The 13,606-nt window shown below is 38.5% G+C and overlaps 1 protein-coding gene across 1 annotated transcript in view; it reads left to right on the plus strand.

Moving 5' to 3' along the window:
• Positions 1-1,171: 1,171 nt before the first annotated feature.
• Positions 1,172-13,606, plus strand: part of plxna2 (plexin A2) — a 280,272-nt gene continuing 267,837 nt past the window's right edge. The window contains exon 1 of the mRNA XM_067445796.1: positions 1,172-1,276. The gene's annotated coding sequence lies outside the window, so the exon portion shown is untranslated. The remainder of the gene's footprint in view (positions 1,277-13,606) is intronic.

Raw genomic sequence — 13,606 nt, forward strand, 5'->3', positions numbered from 1 at the left:
AAAGGATTTACCACAGTACTAGGGCAAATTAAAGGTAATTTTTTTCTTGCAAATGGTATTTTGTATTTCGTACAATCATTTTTGTATGATCTTCTCATGCCACAGTGGTGCATAGGGGTTAGGGGAGGACCTTTGTTTTGTTTTTTGTTTTTTTAAAGCATACATTGCCGTACAGTTTATATCATTCATACGAAATTGCCACCTTGTAAAATAGTCAAATTTTCTTGTGAGATTGGGTTGAATTATTTCTATTTAATGACCATTTTATGGCTCAGAGAAGCTCGTCTGCTGTAATGTGTCTTTGGTTTAGGTCATTAGTGCTTTCAGATCTCTGTGCCATAATGATGGCAATGTGCCACAGGTGTCAGTGATTTGGTTTTGATGCCTCTGGTCCATTCCTCACATTGGCAGATGCTCTGAGTTGAATGTTACTCTACATGCTGTTACAGGGGATTCATAACTTTTCCTTTCTCCTCTCTCATTGCATTAGCCCTCTAGAATGATGCTCTGGGGACAATTGCACCAGCTCTGCGTAAGTTACAATTTACACTTCTAAATATTTTTGCGTTGCACCATTACACTTAGTTGCAGTCTAACTCTGTGTAAACTAAATATTTTGAAGAATATGGTTATGGTTATGTAGAATATGGTTAAACTGTTTGGTTTTCGACATTTCGACATTAATTTTTGTTCAGCAGAAGAAAGAAATTCATACAAGTTTTGGAACTGCTTGAGGGTAGGGAAACTATCCCTTTAACTCTTGCCCCGCCATTGATGGATTTTTACGGTAGAGTTGCTATTGCACATCTTCTGAAAGAGTTCTAGATCTTCTGATTAAAAGACACATGAAGAAGCAGAAATCAAGCGATAGCATGTAAGCAGATGCATATGTAAAATAACATGATCATCAACTTTAAACAGTATATAAATCAAAATTGTCTAATGTTAAAGAATGAAATGTCGACCCTCTAGGGGTCGATGAGCTCTAGGACTGTGCAACCTTAGGGGCTGTTGATGGATTCCATCTATGTTTTTATCATTGTTCCAAAATCCAATCTTGTTTTTAATTAAACGTAACCCCATTCAAGTGTTGATTTTAAAAAAAAAATCTTTTAGCTAGAATAAAACTGCTGGGGGTGGCTGTCAACTTTTTTCTTCTTTTTTTACACAGGTGGGGAAGGAGTTAAAGGTTACTTCAGCGATTAGCATCTGGCTTTCTATCAGTAGATACCCTGGAGTATATTCAAATGATCGTGATGGAGCTATGCTGAGCAATGTAAGTGTTTTAACTTCTCAATTTAATTCCTATTGAAGGCATGAACTGAAAACGCGCCACACTGAACATGTGCTGTGAATGTATGCCGCGAGCGCAGTCGCGATTACCTCATCACGAGAGCTAGTTCAGATCATTCATCACGGTGTAATCTGACTCCTGCAGCGTTTGTGCTGTGACACTCCCTCAGCGGCTAAATCACATTATATTGAACAAACACATTCAGATTTTTTAATTGTAGTGTCTGTTCTCTAACTGAACTGATTTTACGAAGATGAAGCGGTGGGAAAGGGATCATTGATTCAGTAGCGGTGGCTTTGGGAGTGGCCTCACAGGGCAGCAAAGCATTCTGGGAATTGTTGTCTTTCATCCCCATGAGACAAAAATACATTTTCTGTCTTTTCTCAGTCTAGAAAGCACCAAATTCAAAAATAATTTCACATTTCTACTACATTAATGACCCAGTTTAAATACAGATTCATCTTCCCAGCGCTGAAGTACCCCTTTAATATGTGGCCTTGTTATAGGAGATGATCATTGTTATTCACTTTGCCTGTCATAATGTTTCGGTTCATCTATGTATTTCTGATCAGTGGTCTAGCCCTATAGACTTCCAGGTGCATTAAAGTAAATACAATTTTTAATTTTTAAATTACATTAATTTAATTGATTGTCCTTATCAATTTACATCATGTCACATAATTTAACCTTGAACATTCCTATAATGTCCGTATTTAATTCTCACCATTGTCTATATTTATATACATCACATATTTTGTTTCTGTTATATAAGAGATGAAACACTGAGGTAGGCAGATATTTTGTGACACACGTTCACAGTCCTCCCACAAGTGGAGAGAAAATCAGACATAACATTCCCACTCTGCGAAACCTCCAAATCCAAACTTTCTGTAGACTGTAGTGTTTGCTTTGGAAAAGACTTCACTTCAGAGTTTTAAATACATCTTACCTGACATATCCTGTGACCACAGCGACCTGCTAGGGCATGTTAGAAGTGTACGGAGGAGTGCTGACGTTGTAGGCGCTTAAAAGGCTTTGATGGGTGAGAGGAGCCATCAAAACCTTGTCTCTGTACATCACGAGGGGTTGGGGTAATATTTTTGTCGTATTTTATGACGTACAGGGCTTCAGCAAAGGCTGAGTAATCAGAAATGATAGCTGGTGTCTTTTTTTATTTGCTTGCTTTCTTTTCTTTCCTTATTAAGTCTGTTTTTCTTAGTGCTTTGTCTATTCAATATTTGTCATCTCAGAAATCTTTGTTTTTAACACATTTTATGAGCCCTTAAGACTACTATTTGTCAACTGAAATCAAGCATACGTTCTGTGATCTTAGCACTAATGCTGTTATTATTGAGAAAGCAGCAGATAAAGAAACTGTTTTCCCAAAGGGGTCATATTTTGGTTTTGCTCATGAGAACTTACAGATGATAAAAGTGTTAAATTGTATTTGCTCTCTTATAGTCCGGATAAGAGAGATTTGGGAGCTAGTCCTAAGGCGTGGCGTACATTTTTAATGTTGTTTTTATAGATAATGATAGTCCAGAAAGCCATCCTACAGGATACATTAGTGGTGCTTTGGAATGATTTTATTTTAAATAATGCATGATTAAAAATGAAACTCAGAATGGATCTAATTTAAATTTAAATGTGCTGCATGAAGACTTTTATAGAGAGTCCCAGAGGAGGACGAACGCCACAGAAACACACATCACTGGCATGCACACTCTCTCTCTCTCACTCTCTCTCTCTCTCTCTCTCTCTCTCTCTCTCTCTCTCTCTCTCAATATATATATATTAGGGCCGCACGATATTGGAAAAAAATTACATTGTGATATTTTTCCCCCCAACGATATATATTGCGATATTGAGAGCCATCAATCCAGGCTAAAGTCAATAATTACCATTCCATGATATTAATAATTTCACTAATAAGCAAGCTTCATTACAAGTGACATAAATAAATGTTGGAAAGTATGTGTAAAAATGAAACTAAACCTCCAGTAGGTGGCAGCAGGTGATCGTCTTAATGAGTGAGTCACTGAGTCGTTCATTCAAACGATTCATTCAAATGATTCGATTCAGTAACACACTTGTTGTGAGTGAGACGCGTTACGGGTCTGCTGTGAACGATTTTCACTGCTGAAATAGAACAAAAACACTTAATATTGCATCTAAAATGTAAGTGACTTTAAGTGAATATTATTTAGTTTATGGAACTGTCATATGAAATCAGTGTCATTTTCAGTCTTGATGGTATTCAGTGTTGTAATTTCTCCTCGACAGACTGCACGAGCGTCAACAGCGCGACCTTATAATCGTCAGTTCATTATTATCCACTATCGATCGCCACTTACATTAATGCACAAACATTCTTGCATTTTGGTGATTCGCTAGTTATTTTTTGTTTTAATCAGGCTCTTGTCCGTCAGGCAAGTAAAATTCTCTTTAATTGTCCCTTCAAAAAATCCACTTGTCCCGGACAAGCGTTAATGTCGAGCCCTGCTTTGTATTCGTCGTAAAGAGCTTTGTGGTGCTGTTCAAAGTTTTAAGTGATCAGACAAATTGGTGGTGTTTTCTTGTTTTGTGGCCACAACTTTCTGACACTCCATGCAATTACCTCTTTTTGGTCAACATACTCCTTTTTTTTAGCTGAAATAGTCCCAAAAAGATGATTTCTGGTACGAAACCTTTGTTGTTGTTGTTGCGGAGGATCCTCTTCGTCGTGCATTTTAGCCATTTTAGCATTTTATTTTTTTTACGGTCCATGATTTTAGCAGTTAATGTTTGGCCGTGAGCAGCGGCACAGCGAACCAGTAACGGTGCAGGCACGCGGGACGTGCATGTCACTCCAGCAACAAACTGTGTGTTTACTGTGTGCTTCCGTTCTCTTAATACACTATGGGCTACTACCCTTCACATCGCATGTGCTGGCGATGTGACTATCGCTCACGCGCACATCGCGATGTCGATGCAGTTCCCACTTACTTGCACTAAATGCAGTCCATACTTATGGAAGAGTTAACTTATTCTATCAACAAGATAATTTAGGTTGAATTTGCCCAATCAACCCTATACATTGATCAGGCATAATATTTTTATTCCTAATTCCTAAAAAAACAGCCCTGTCTCGTCAAAACATGGTCTCCACTAGACCCCTGAATGTGTGCTGTGGTGTCTGGCACTAAGATGTTAGCAGCAGATCCTATAAGTCCTGTAGTTTGCGAGGTGGGGCTTCCATGGATCGGACTTGTTTGTTCAGCACATGCCACAGATGCTCAGTTGTATTGGGATGGAGATCACGTCAACACATCAAACTCATTGTTGTGCTCCTCAAACCACTCCTGAACCATTTTTGCTTTGTGGCAGGGCCCATTATCCTGCTGAAAGAGGCCACAGCCACCAGGGAATACCGTTTCCATGCAACAATGCTTAAGGTGGTATGTGTCAAAGTAACATCCACATGGATGGCAGGACCCAAGGTTTCACAGCAGAACATTGCTCAAAGCATATCACTGCCTCCGCTGGCTTGCCTTCTTCCCATAGTGCATCTTGGTGCCATGTGTTCCCCAGGTAAGTGGCACACATGTGATGTATAAGAAATCGTAAGTCATTTGACCAGGCCACTTTCTTCCATTGCTCCGTGGTCCAGTTCTGATGCTCACTGTTGGCACAGTCTGCAGTAGACATGGGTCAGCATGGGCACCCTGAAGTATCAATATGCAGCCCCATATGCAAAAAAACTGTGATGCACTGTATATTATGACACCTTTCTATAAGAACCACCATTAACTTCTTGAGCAAATTGAGCTATAGTATTTTGTCTGTTTGATTAGACCACACGGGCCAGCCTTCACTCCCCACGTGCAACAATGAGCCTTGGCTGCACAATGACCCTGTTGCGGATTCATCACTGTTCCTTCCTTGGAACGCTTTTGATAGATACTGACCACTGCAGACCGGGCACACCCCACAAGAGCTGCAGTTTTGCCAACAGTCTGTAGTTATATAGCCATTACAATTTGTTCCTTGTCAAACTCGCTCAAATCATTACGCTTGCCCATTTTTCCTGCTTCTAACACATCAACTTTGAGGACAAAATGTTCACTATATCCCACCCACTAACAGGCGCCGTGATGAAGAGATAATCAGGGTTATTTAATTCACCTGTCAGTGGTCATAGTATTATTCCTGATCGTGTATAAATTTTTCATTTTATTTTATATATTTGATATTTTCTGCAGCAGTCACATGCTTAAATTATGACTATCTTCTGTTCTCTTTAGATGATTAGTCATCAAACTCCTGAAAATATATTTTTCTTCAGATGTGACCAGAAGTTATTTCATTAGTCTTTGAGTTTGTTTGCTTTGATGCACGAATCATTCGGTATCATAGATAGGGTCAGACTTTTCAGAAGTTTACTAAAGTTTTTGATTCATGTGTATTAGTTTCATGATCTTCTTCTATAATATATTTTTTCCTTCTGATCACCCCTCAACTTAATCCCACAATTTGCCACATTCACTTTTTTTTTTTGTCCGCCTGGTTTGCTCTAAGGCCCTTTGACATTCTTCCTGTCACATGTTTAACCGCGACCCACGTCCTTATCATCTACCTCTCTGGCACCGTGACAAATGATGCTGGCTCTAATGACTCTGTCATGTCCTGATCCCTGCCATCCTTCCTTTCTTTATTCCTCCATCCTCCATTAACATCCTCCTATCTGCATAGGCTTTGGTGTGGGTCGGGAGTGAAAGGCCATGTGGGATTAAAGTATCAGTAGCTGTCTTTGGTGTCTTCGGGATGGGCGGACGAAAGGTCTAAATCCCCGTCTTGGGGGACTGCACGAGCGAGTAAACCTTCATCAGTCTCACTCTCGTTCTCTGCATCACTCCATCTGTTCCCCTGGCGATGGAGAGCAGTGACACGTAATGCTGAATGTGATTGTCTCGTCCTTTGTGCGTTCCGCATCCCTTGGTGGGGGATATTAGCCAGATGAAATGAGTAATTCATGTCTGTTGGCATTTTTGGGGGTTTAACGAAAAGGTAATGGGATGAATTTGTGATGGGGCGTGTCTGGTGTCCTTTGGCTCTGTTCATAAGAGATGGAATTATTTAAGATTAATTGAGCTCAGTGTCACTTGGGTTGTGGAGGGCACTGCAAACATTGACATGCTTAATTAAAATCTGACAATCATTGTCTGATGGGAAAAAGCTGGAATATAACCTGTCAAGATTTTTTAGAACCTTTAGTGATAGTAAATGGTAGAAAAGGACAAGAAATGAAAGGGAGATTAAATGTGTCCATATAACTTCTGTGATGAGATGATGGGTAATTATTTATGAATAAATATTAAAAAATAAAATAAATAAATAAATACATTTAAAACATCACATTTACACATCCTCACACATTCATAACATTATAATGTACAGTAGGGCTGGGCGATATGACGAAATATATCGTCTGGACGATAGAAAATGTCTATCGTTTTATATAAGGCTCTATCGCTTACGCCACGATAAGGCGTTTATGGCAGAATTTTACGTCAAGATGCACCTCACGCCACGGCATGCCCATGCACGCTGCAATACATAAACAAACATGAAGGAAGACGGTAGTAGACGCGGTTCAGACCAGGGTAATTTTCAGAGTAATTATGCCAGAATAGTGGTATAAGCTCTCAAAACAAACTTCAGACGCTGCAACGGGCTTTTACGCGTGGCACACTATAGCCATATATTGAAATATTTTAATGGCAGGTGTAGGGATGGCGAAAACTAAACATTTTCTTGACCGACCACCGAGCCTCATTAGCCGGTTGAAACCGGTTAACCGATTAGTTTAAAATATGCTGCGCTATTTGAAATAACAGCCGCGAGCCGCGCTCCCTCTGTCTCTCTCTTGCTCTCTCACTCACACACACCAGCGCTGCCGCCTCCCTTCCACTCACGTCACTTTTTTAAAATCCCCCACAGCGCGAAACACGAGTCCCGCAAACGCGCCGCAGAGGAGCTTGCTTGTAATCAGAGGACAAATGGCTCCTTAGTTTCGAAATGGTTTGGGTATAAGGTGATCGCGTTGAAAATAAAGGCGTTTGTCCAGCGTTAGAAGCTCATTTGAAACATTGCCGCGGCTCATTTAAGAAAATGACAGCTCCGAAGAGACGCCGCTTTAGTTCGAGGTAGTGCTAACAATAATAAAGAAAGACGATCAACACCTTATGTGTTACCACTGAAATGAAGATGTAATATATTTCCAAATGTAAGCCCATCTTATGCGGAATGACGCTTCATATTGTCGTCTGCCCTGGCTCTAACCTCGAGTGTTTACTTTTTGCAAACCTTGTGAGCGCGCAAACCCAAACGCTGTGACCTCGCGCCAAATGTTTTTAATGGTTTATTAAGTACAAACAGGCGAGTTATGAAAAATTGAGTGCGAGGGATATGTTCAATCACACAAAAAGATTTTGGAATGAGATGGCCAACTGTAGTAGCGTTTAGTCCACTGTCTATAATAGCCTAATTTAGAGATCACTTTTTTATTTATTTTAACCGACAACTTTGATCGGTTAACGTTGATACGGTCAGCCATCGGTCAAACGGTCATCGGTTAACATTCCTAGGCAGGTGTTAACTTTACCAACAGTCTTGCTTTAAAAAAAGGTTCTGAATAAAATAAAAATGTAGTCCATACTACCTTTATTTGTTTTGTATATCATTTCAAACTGCATTTCCACATTGCAATTTTGTATAGACTATTCATAAACTGAATTAACAGAAAAATTGCTATATCGTTATGTATATCGTTATCGGGATATCAAATGAGCTATATCGGGATATGAAATTTTGGCCATATCGCCCAGCCCTAATGTACAGTATAGAATGGATATTCATTTTGAGATTTGCCGAAGATTATATTTACCAGTGTTATTAAATTGTTTTTAAAGTTTACATTAGCTGTCATCTAACAAACTTAATCTAATTGTACCGTAATAATAGAGGAAATAAAAATGTCTATCATGAAAATCTAGGTGGTGCAGGCTAATAGGTCCTTAACTCAATCAAAGTCCCTTAATTAAAGCCATTTGACTCGGCGGCCATCTTTGAAATGCCTCTCAGGCATGCAAGTGCAGCATCTTTTTGAATGGGGAAATATCAAATTTTCCAAAACTGTTCGCTAAATTTATGATTAAATTTCATATTTGAAATCACCAATGAAATCTGACAACTGTTTCATAAATTTGGTTTCTAAATGCTCGAATCATTACAAAAAACATTTTTCCATGATGGTTTAAGCTAATGAGCTAAGTTTCTATAGGAACCGGAGCTTCTAACCGCAGCTGCAGTGATGTCATCACTTTACCAATCAGCGTTTGGCTCTTATTTAGAAGGCAGGACTTATTCTGCCATATTGTGTGTTGCACTTTTCCATTCAAAATAATACGAGTGCACCTCCTTTCGATATATAAAGTCTTTGACTCATTCTGCTTGTAATCCCATCATTCTCATTAGGGCACAGCTGATTCTGCTGCAACAGTAGCCAATGAGTTCGCTTCTAAACCTTTGAATACTCTGTCAGCATTTGCTATAGCATTTGCAGCGCACTTTCAGAAAACCTATCTCAGAACTTTTTATCTCAGAATTCTGAGATAAATTCGCAATTGCATGATGTAAAGTCACAATTGTGAGATAAAAACTCACAGTTACTCGATTTTGTTATTTAGTGGTGGAAAACGGGCTTCCATAAAAGACTGTCTTTCTCTGCATGCTATGTTTTCTTTCTTCTGAGCTTCCAAGAAAACAAATTTTGTTCTTCAGTTAGTCCATCTGGGAAATGGAAATCAGCAACTGAACCCCAGGCAAAACAACAAGATGACAATGTTTATTGAGGAAGGCCTGTGTCATGTACATTTACATTCATGTTGTTGGCAGATGCTTTTAAGTGACTTAGCAGAAAAAGTATTGTTCAGGCGGTGACTTTATGCCCTTGTAGAGATTCTTCAGATGTAACTTGTTCTGGAGAAATATATTTTTAAAAGAGACTTTTGAACAGAAATTCAAAACTCCTCTAATATTACAAACTAATATGCAAAGTAGTTTATTAGTATGCACACTACGCCTCATTACTGATTGTGGGGACATAATGGCAAAATCAACAGGAGATTACCCTATTAAGCAGTGTGGTTCTGCTTAATAGCCATGCGTCTGATTTGGCCGAAGCCGTGCAGAATCGCTGGGACGTGCCCACGCCTGTTTCCGGCATTGCCGCTACATTGAGAGGTGTTTGGCGTAGCAGGGTGTGGAAATACTTCTAATTAAAATCAAATACATTATCAAGATCTGCAACAATGAGAGAGCCAGGCAAACACTCATTTACCAGAGACATTCTAATAATAAGCATCTTATTAAAATGGAGGCCAATTTATCATGCGTATAATTTTTGCACAATTGTTGCGTGTATCAGACATTTTGAGGCAAGTATGTCAATTGTCTTTAGAGATCATATCTTCGAATATATGACTGTGTATGCAGACATGTGTCATTGCAGGGTTTGTTGACAAGGCTTACTAAGCGGTTGCAAATACAACAAAAAAAGAAAATATGTGACCTTAATTTGAAATCTGTTCATTCAAAGCTTAGTGTCCTTATGTGGTTTTCTATTTGATGCACAAAACTATGAACAAAGCAGCACTGTAAAAATGATATATATTGTTGGATTTACTTTAAAATAAAAGAATCTTATGAATCACATCTGAATCACATTAAAGGGATAGACCCCATTGACATGCATTATACAAGCAACAGTTGGAGTTAAAAATCTTAATTTGTGTTCTACTAAAAGAAACAAACACGCCTACATCTTGGATGCCCTGGGGGTAGGCAGATAAATATAAAATTTTCATTTTTGGGTGAACTATTCCTGTAATTATCTAAGTTGATTTGACAAAAGATGAACAGATTTATGAAAATGACTCTTTTGAGCCAATTCTTTTTATTAAATCAGTAAGTTAGCCTTTTTTGAATCGGACTCTGTTAGTGAACCGTGCTGTTACTTAAGTTCACATCTGACTCCCTTAGTATACTACGAGTCTTTTTCAGTAATGGGCTTTGACTGTGTACAGTGAGAAAAATAAGTATTTGAACACCCTGCTATTTTGCAAGTTCTCCCACTTAGAAATCATGGAGGGGTCTGAAAATGTCATCGTAGGTGCATGTCCACTGTGAGAGACATAACCTAAAAAAAGATTATTTTTAAATTAGTTAAACTATTTATTTGTATGATACAGCTGCAAATAAGTATTTGAACACCTCAGACAATCAATGTTAAATAATATTTGGCACAGTAGCCTTTGTTTGCAATTACAGAGGTCAAACATTTCCTGTAGTTTTTCACCAGGTTTGCACAGACTGCAGGAGGGATTTTGGCCCACTCCTCCACACAGATCTTCTCTAGATCAGTCAGGTGTCTGGCCTGTCACTGAGAAACACGGAGTTTGAGCTCCCTCCAAAGACACTCTATTGGGTTTACCAACAGTAAGCTTGGAAATGGTGGTCCCAGCTCTTTTCAGGTCATTGATCAGCTCCTCCCTAGTAGTTCTGGGCTGATTTCTCACCTTTCTTAGGATCATTGAGACCCCACAAGGTGAGATCTTGCATGGAGCCCCAGTCCAAGGGAGATTAACAGTCATGTTTAGCTTCTTCCATTTTCTAATGAATTCTCCAACAGAGGACATTTTTTCACCAAGCTGCTTGTCAATTTCCCCGTAGCCCTTTCCAGCCTTGTGGAGGTGTACAATTTTTAACTCTAGTGTCTTTGGACAGCTCTTTGGTCTTGGCCATGTTAGTAGTTGGATTCTTACTTATTGTATGGGGTGGACAGGTGTCTTTATGCAAATACTTCAAATACTTATTTGCAATTTTTTCATACAAATAAATAGTTAAAATCATATATTGTGTGATTTTTGGATTTTTAAAATTTAGATTATGTCTCTCACAGTGGACATGCACCTACAATGACAATGAATTTCAGACCCCTCCATTATTTCTAAGTGGGAGCACTTGCAAAATAGCAGGGTGTTCAAATACTTATTTTCCTCACTGTATAGTTAAAACTACTTAAAGGCCTCTTCATCACATCACATAACTGTGACTTGTTAAAAGCTAGTAAGAACTATGTACTCCGTAAAATGTAGCACTACTGCATAATCATCTTTGAGCGATTCTGTAATTTGTCAACTAAAAAAGTAATTTCCTTAATGTTTTATTTTTGTCTGGAGCCCTAGGAGTATTTGCGAAAATGAGCCATTGTGAACACTCAAATGTGTAAATGACTCATTGCTGCGAAAGTGGCACGCGTAATTGTTTTTTTCCATCATGATCTTCTCTGGTAGGAGTGTGGATGATGTTTATGTGATATGGATGGCAGCGTTGTGTTGAAGGCTTGGCCATCTGTGTGGTTCAGTCTCTCCGATGCCGTCGTTGTTTCTTCTAGCACCGCTAGCTGACGGGGCCTGTCACTCTCACCCACGCACTTGATGTGCGAGAACGCGGCGCTGCTGCGAGTTCCCTCCTCCCCCTGTCAGTCAGACGCCTTCAAGGAAGGGAAAAACCAATAATAAACACTTCAGCGCGAAATGTGCCGTGATGTACACACACGCAAACTTGCGCGCTGCTGGCAATTACAGAGTCTCTCGTGTTTGTCTGTCTGTGAGAACAGAACAGAGACGGAGAACTGCCTTTTGTTTTCTGAAGTAACCAAAGGTCCCCAGAGGGCATCACGTCGAAGCTTTTTCATGATAGTTGTTCTCTGTCGAGCATGAGGGTCTTTCATTTCTGATCAGATGGGTACAGAAAGATGATTTAGCCATGGAAACAACTTAGAAGCTCAGAAATGATGAAGCAGAATAGTTCAGATGGGCCCCTGACAGTTGCAGAATAGAAGTTGGGTAGATTTTTTCTTAAAAACACAGATGTTCAGTGCTACTACAGTTTTACCTTAACTGTTCCAAGCTAGGAATGACCTGCCTAACCCGAGCTGCAGAAGACATATTTTTCATCAACACTTGACCAATTAATACTAACATTTACTCTTCTATATCTATGTATATTTTTATAAAAAAAAAAAAAAAAAAACCTTGCTACATGTTGGGGGGTTGCACTGACTAGCTGACTTTAATGCTCTGCCATGACACTTTAAGCTTTATGTAAACTAGTCATTGGCCTATAGAGGGCGCAACAGGATAAGCCATTTCCTGACACGCAGTATCTGTTTCCAACAGTTACAAATGACAAATATATACGTACTCGGAGAGCTCTCCACATTCATGTTTGATTATACCATCTGGATACTCAAAATTGATAGGGAGAATGTACGCTTATTGTACAGGTTAGTTAATCACCGTTCTAAACTAATGCGTGCTGCACTGTAATGCACACACAGTTCGCACATCACACGGAAATTGCGCGCACCTTACAGTTGTGCAGAAATGCATTGTCAACACTGTTCTGTGAATTATCAATAAAATAGCTTATATTTCTTAGTAACTAAAACTCACTATTAGTAGAGAGACGCTGGCAGGTAGAATTAATTCAGCAATTGTTCTTTCACTAATGCATTCATATAAATGTAATCTTTATTGTGCTGCTTATCTGTATCTGATTCAAAATGAACAAAAATCTGTAAGTCAAGTCAACTTTATTTATATAGCACTTTTACAATGACGATTGTTTCAAAGCAGCTTCACAGCATTAAACAGGAAAATATTGCAGCAAAATTTGGTTCGGCTGTACAGCCGCTCTGGAGAAAACAGTGATGTTATCAACTCATTTTAATAATCACGTGGGCAGATCAGTGACATAGTTGATACAGTAATTCATTTTATTTGGATATTTAGTTGAAATCTTTGATTGAAATGTTAGTGTCCCCAACTGAGCAAGCCAAGCCAAAGGCGAATGATCAGAGTCATAGTAATATAACAACCCAAAGACAAAAGAATTGTGTATATATATATATATATATATATAAATATATATATAAATATATATATATATATATAAATATATATATATATATATATATATATATATATATATATATATATATATATATATATATATATATATATATATATATATATATATATATATATATATATATATATATATATATATATATACACACCCTGCTATTTTGCAAGTTCTCCCATTTGGAAATCATGGAGGGGTCTGAAATTGTCATTGTAGGTGTATGCCCACTGTGTGTGACTTAATCTAAAAAAAAAAATCCAGAAATCACAATATATGCTTTTT

This window comes from Pseudorasbora parva, chromosome 6 (assembly GCF_024679245.1).
Source record: "Pseudorasbora parva isolate DD20220531a chromosome 6, ASM2467924v1, whole genome shotgun sequence".
Taxonomy (NCBI): Eukaryota; Metazoa; Chordata; class Actinopteri; order Cypriniformes; family Gobionidae; genus Pseudorasbora; species Pseudorasbora parva.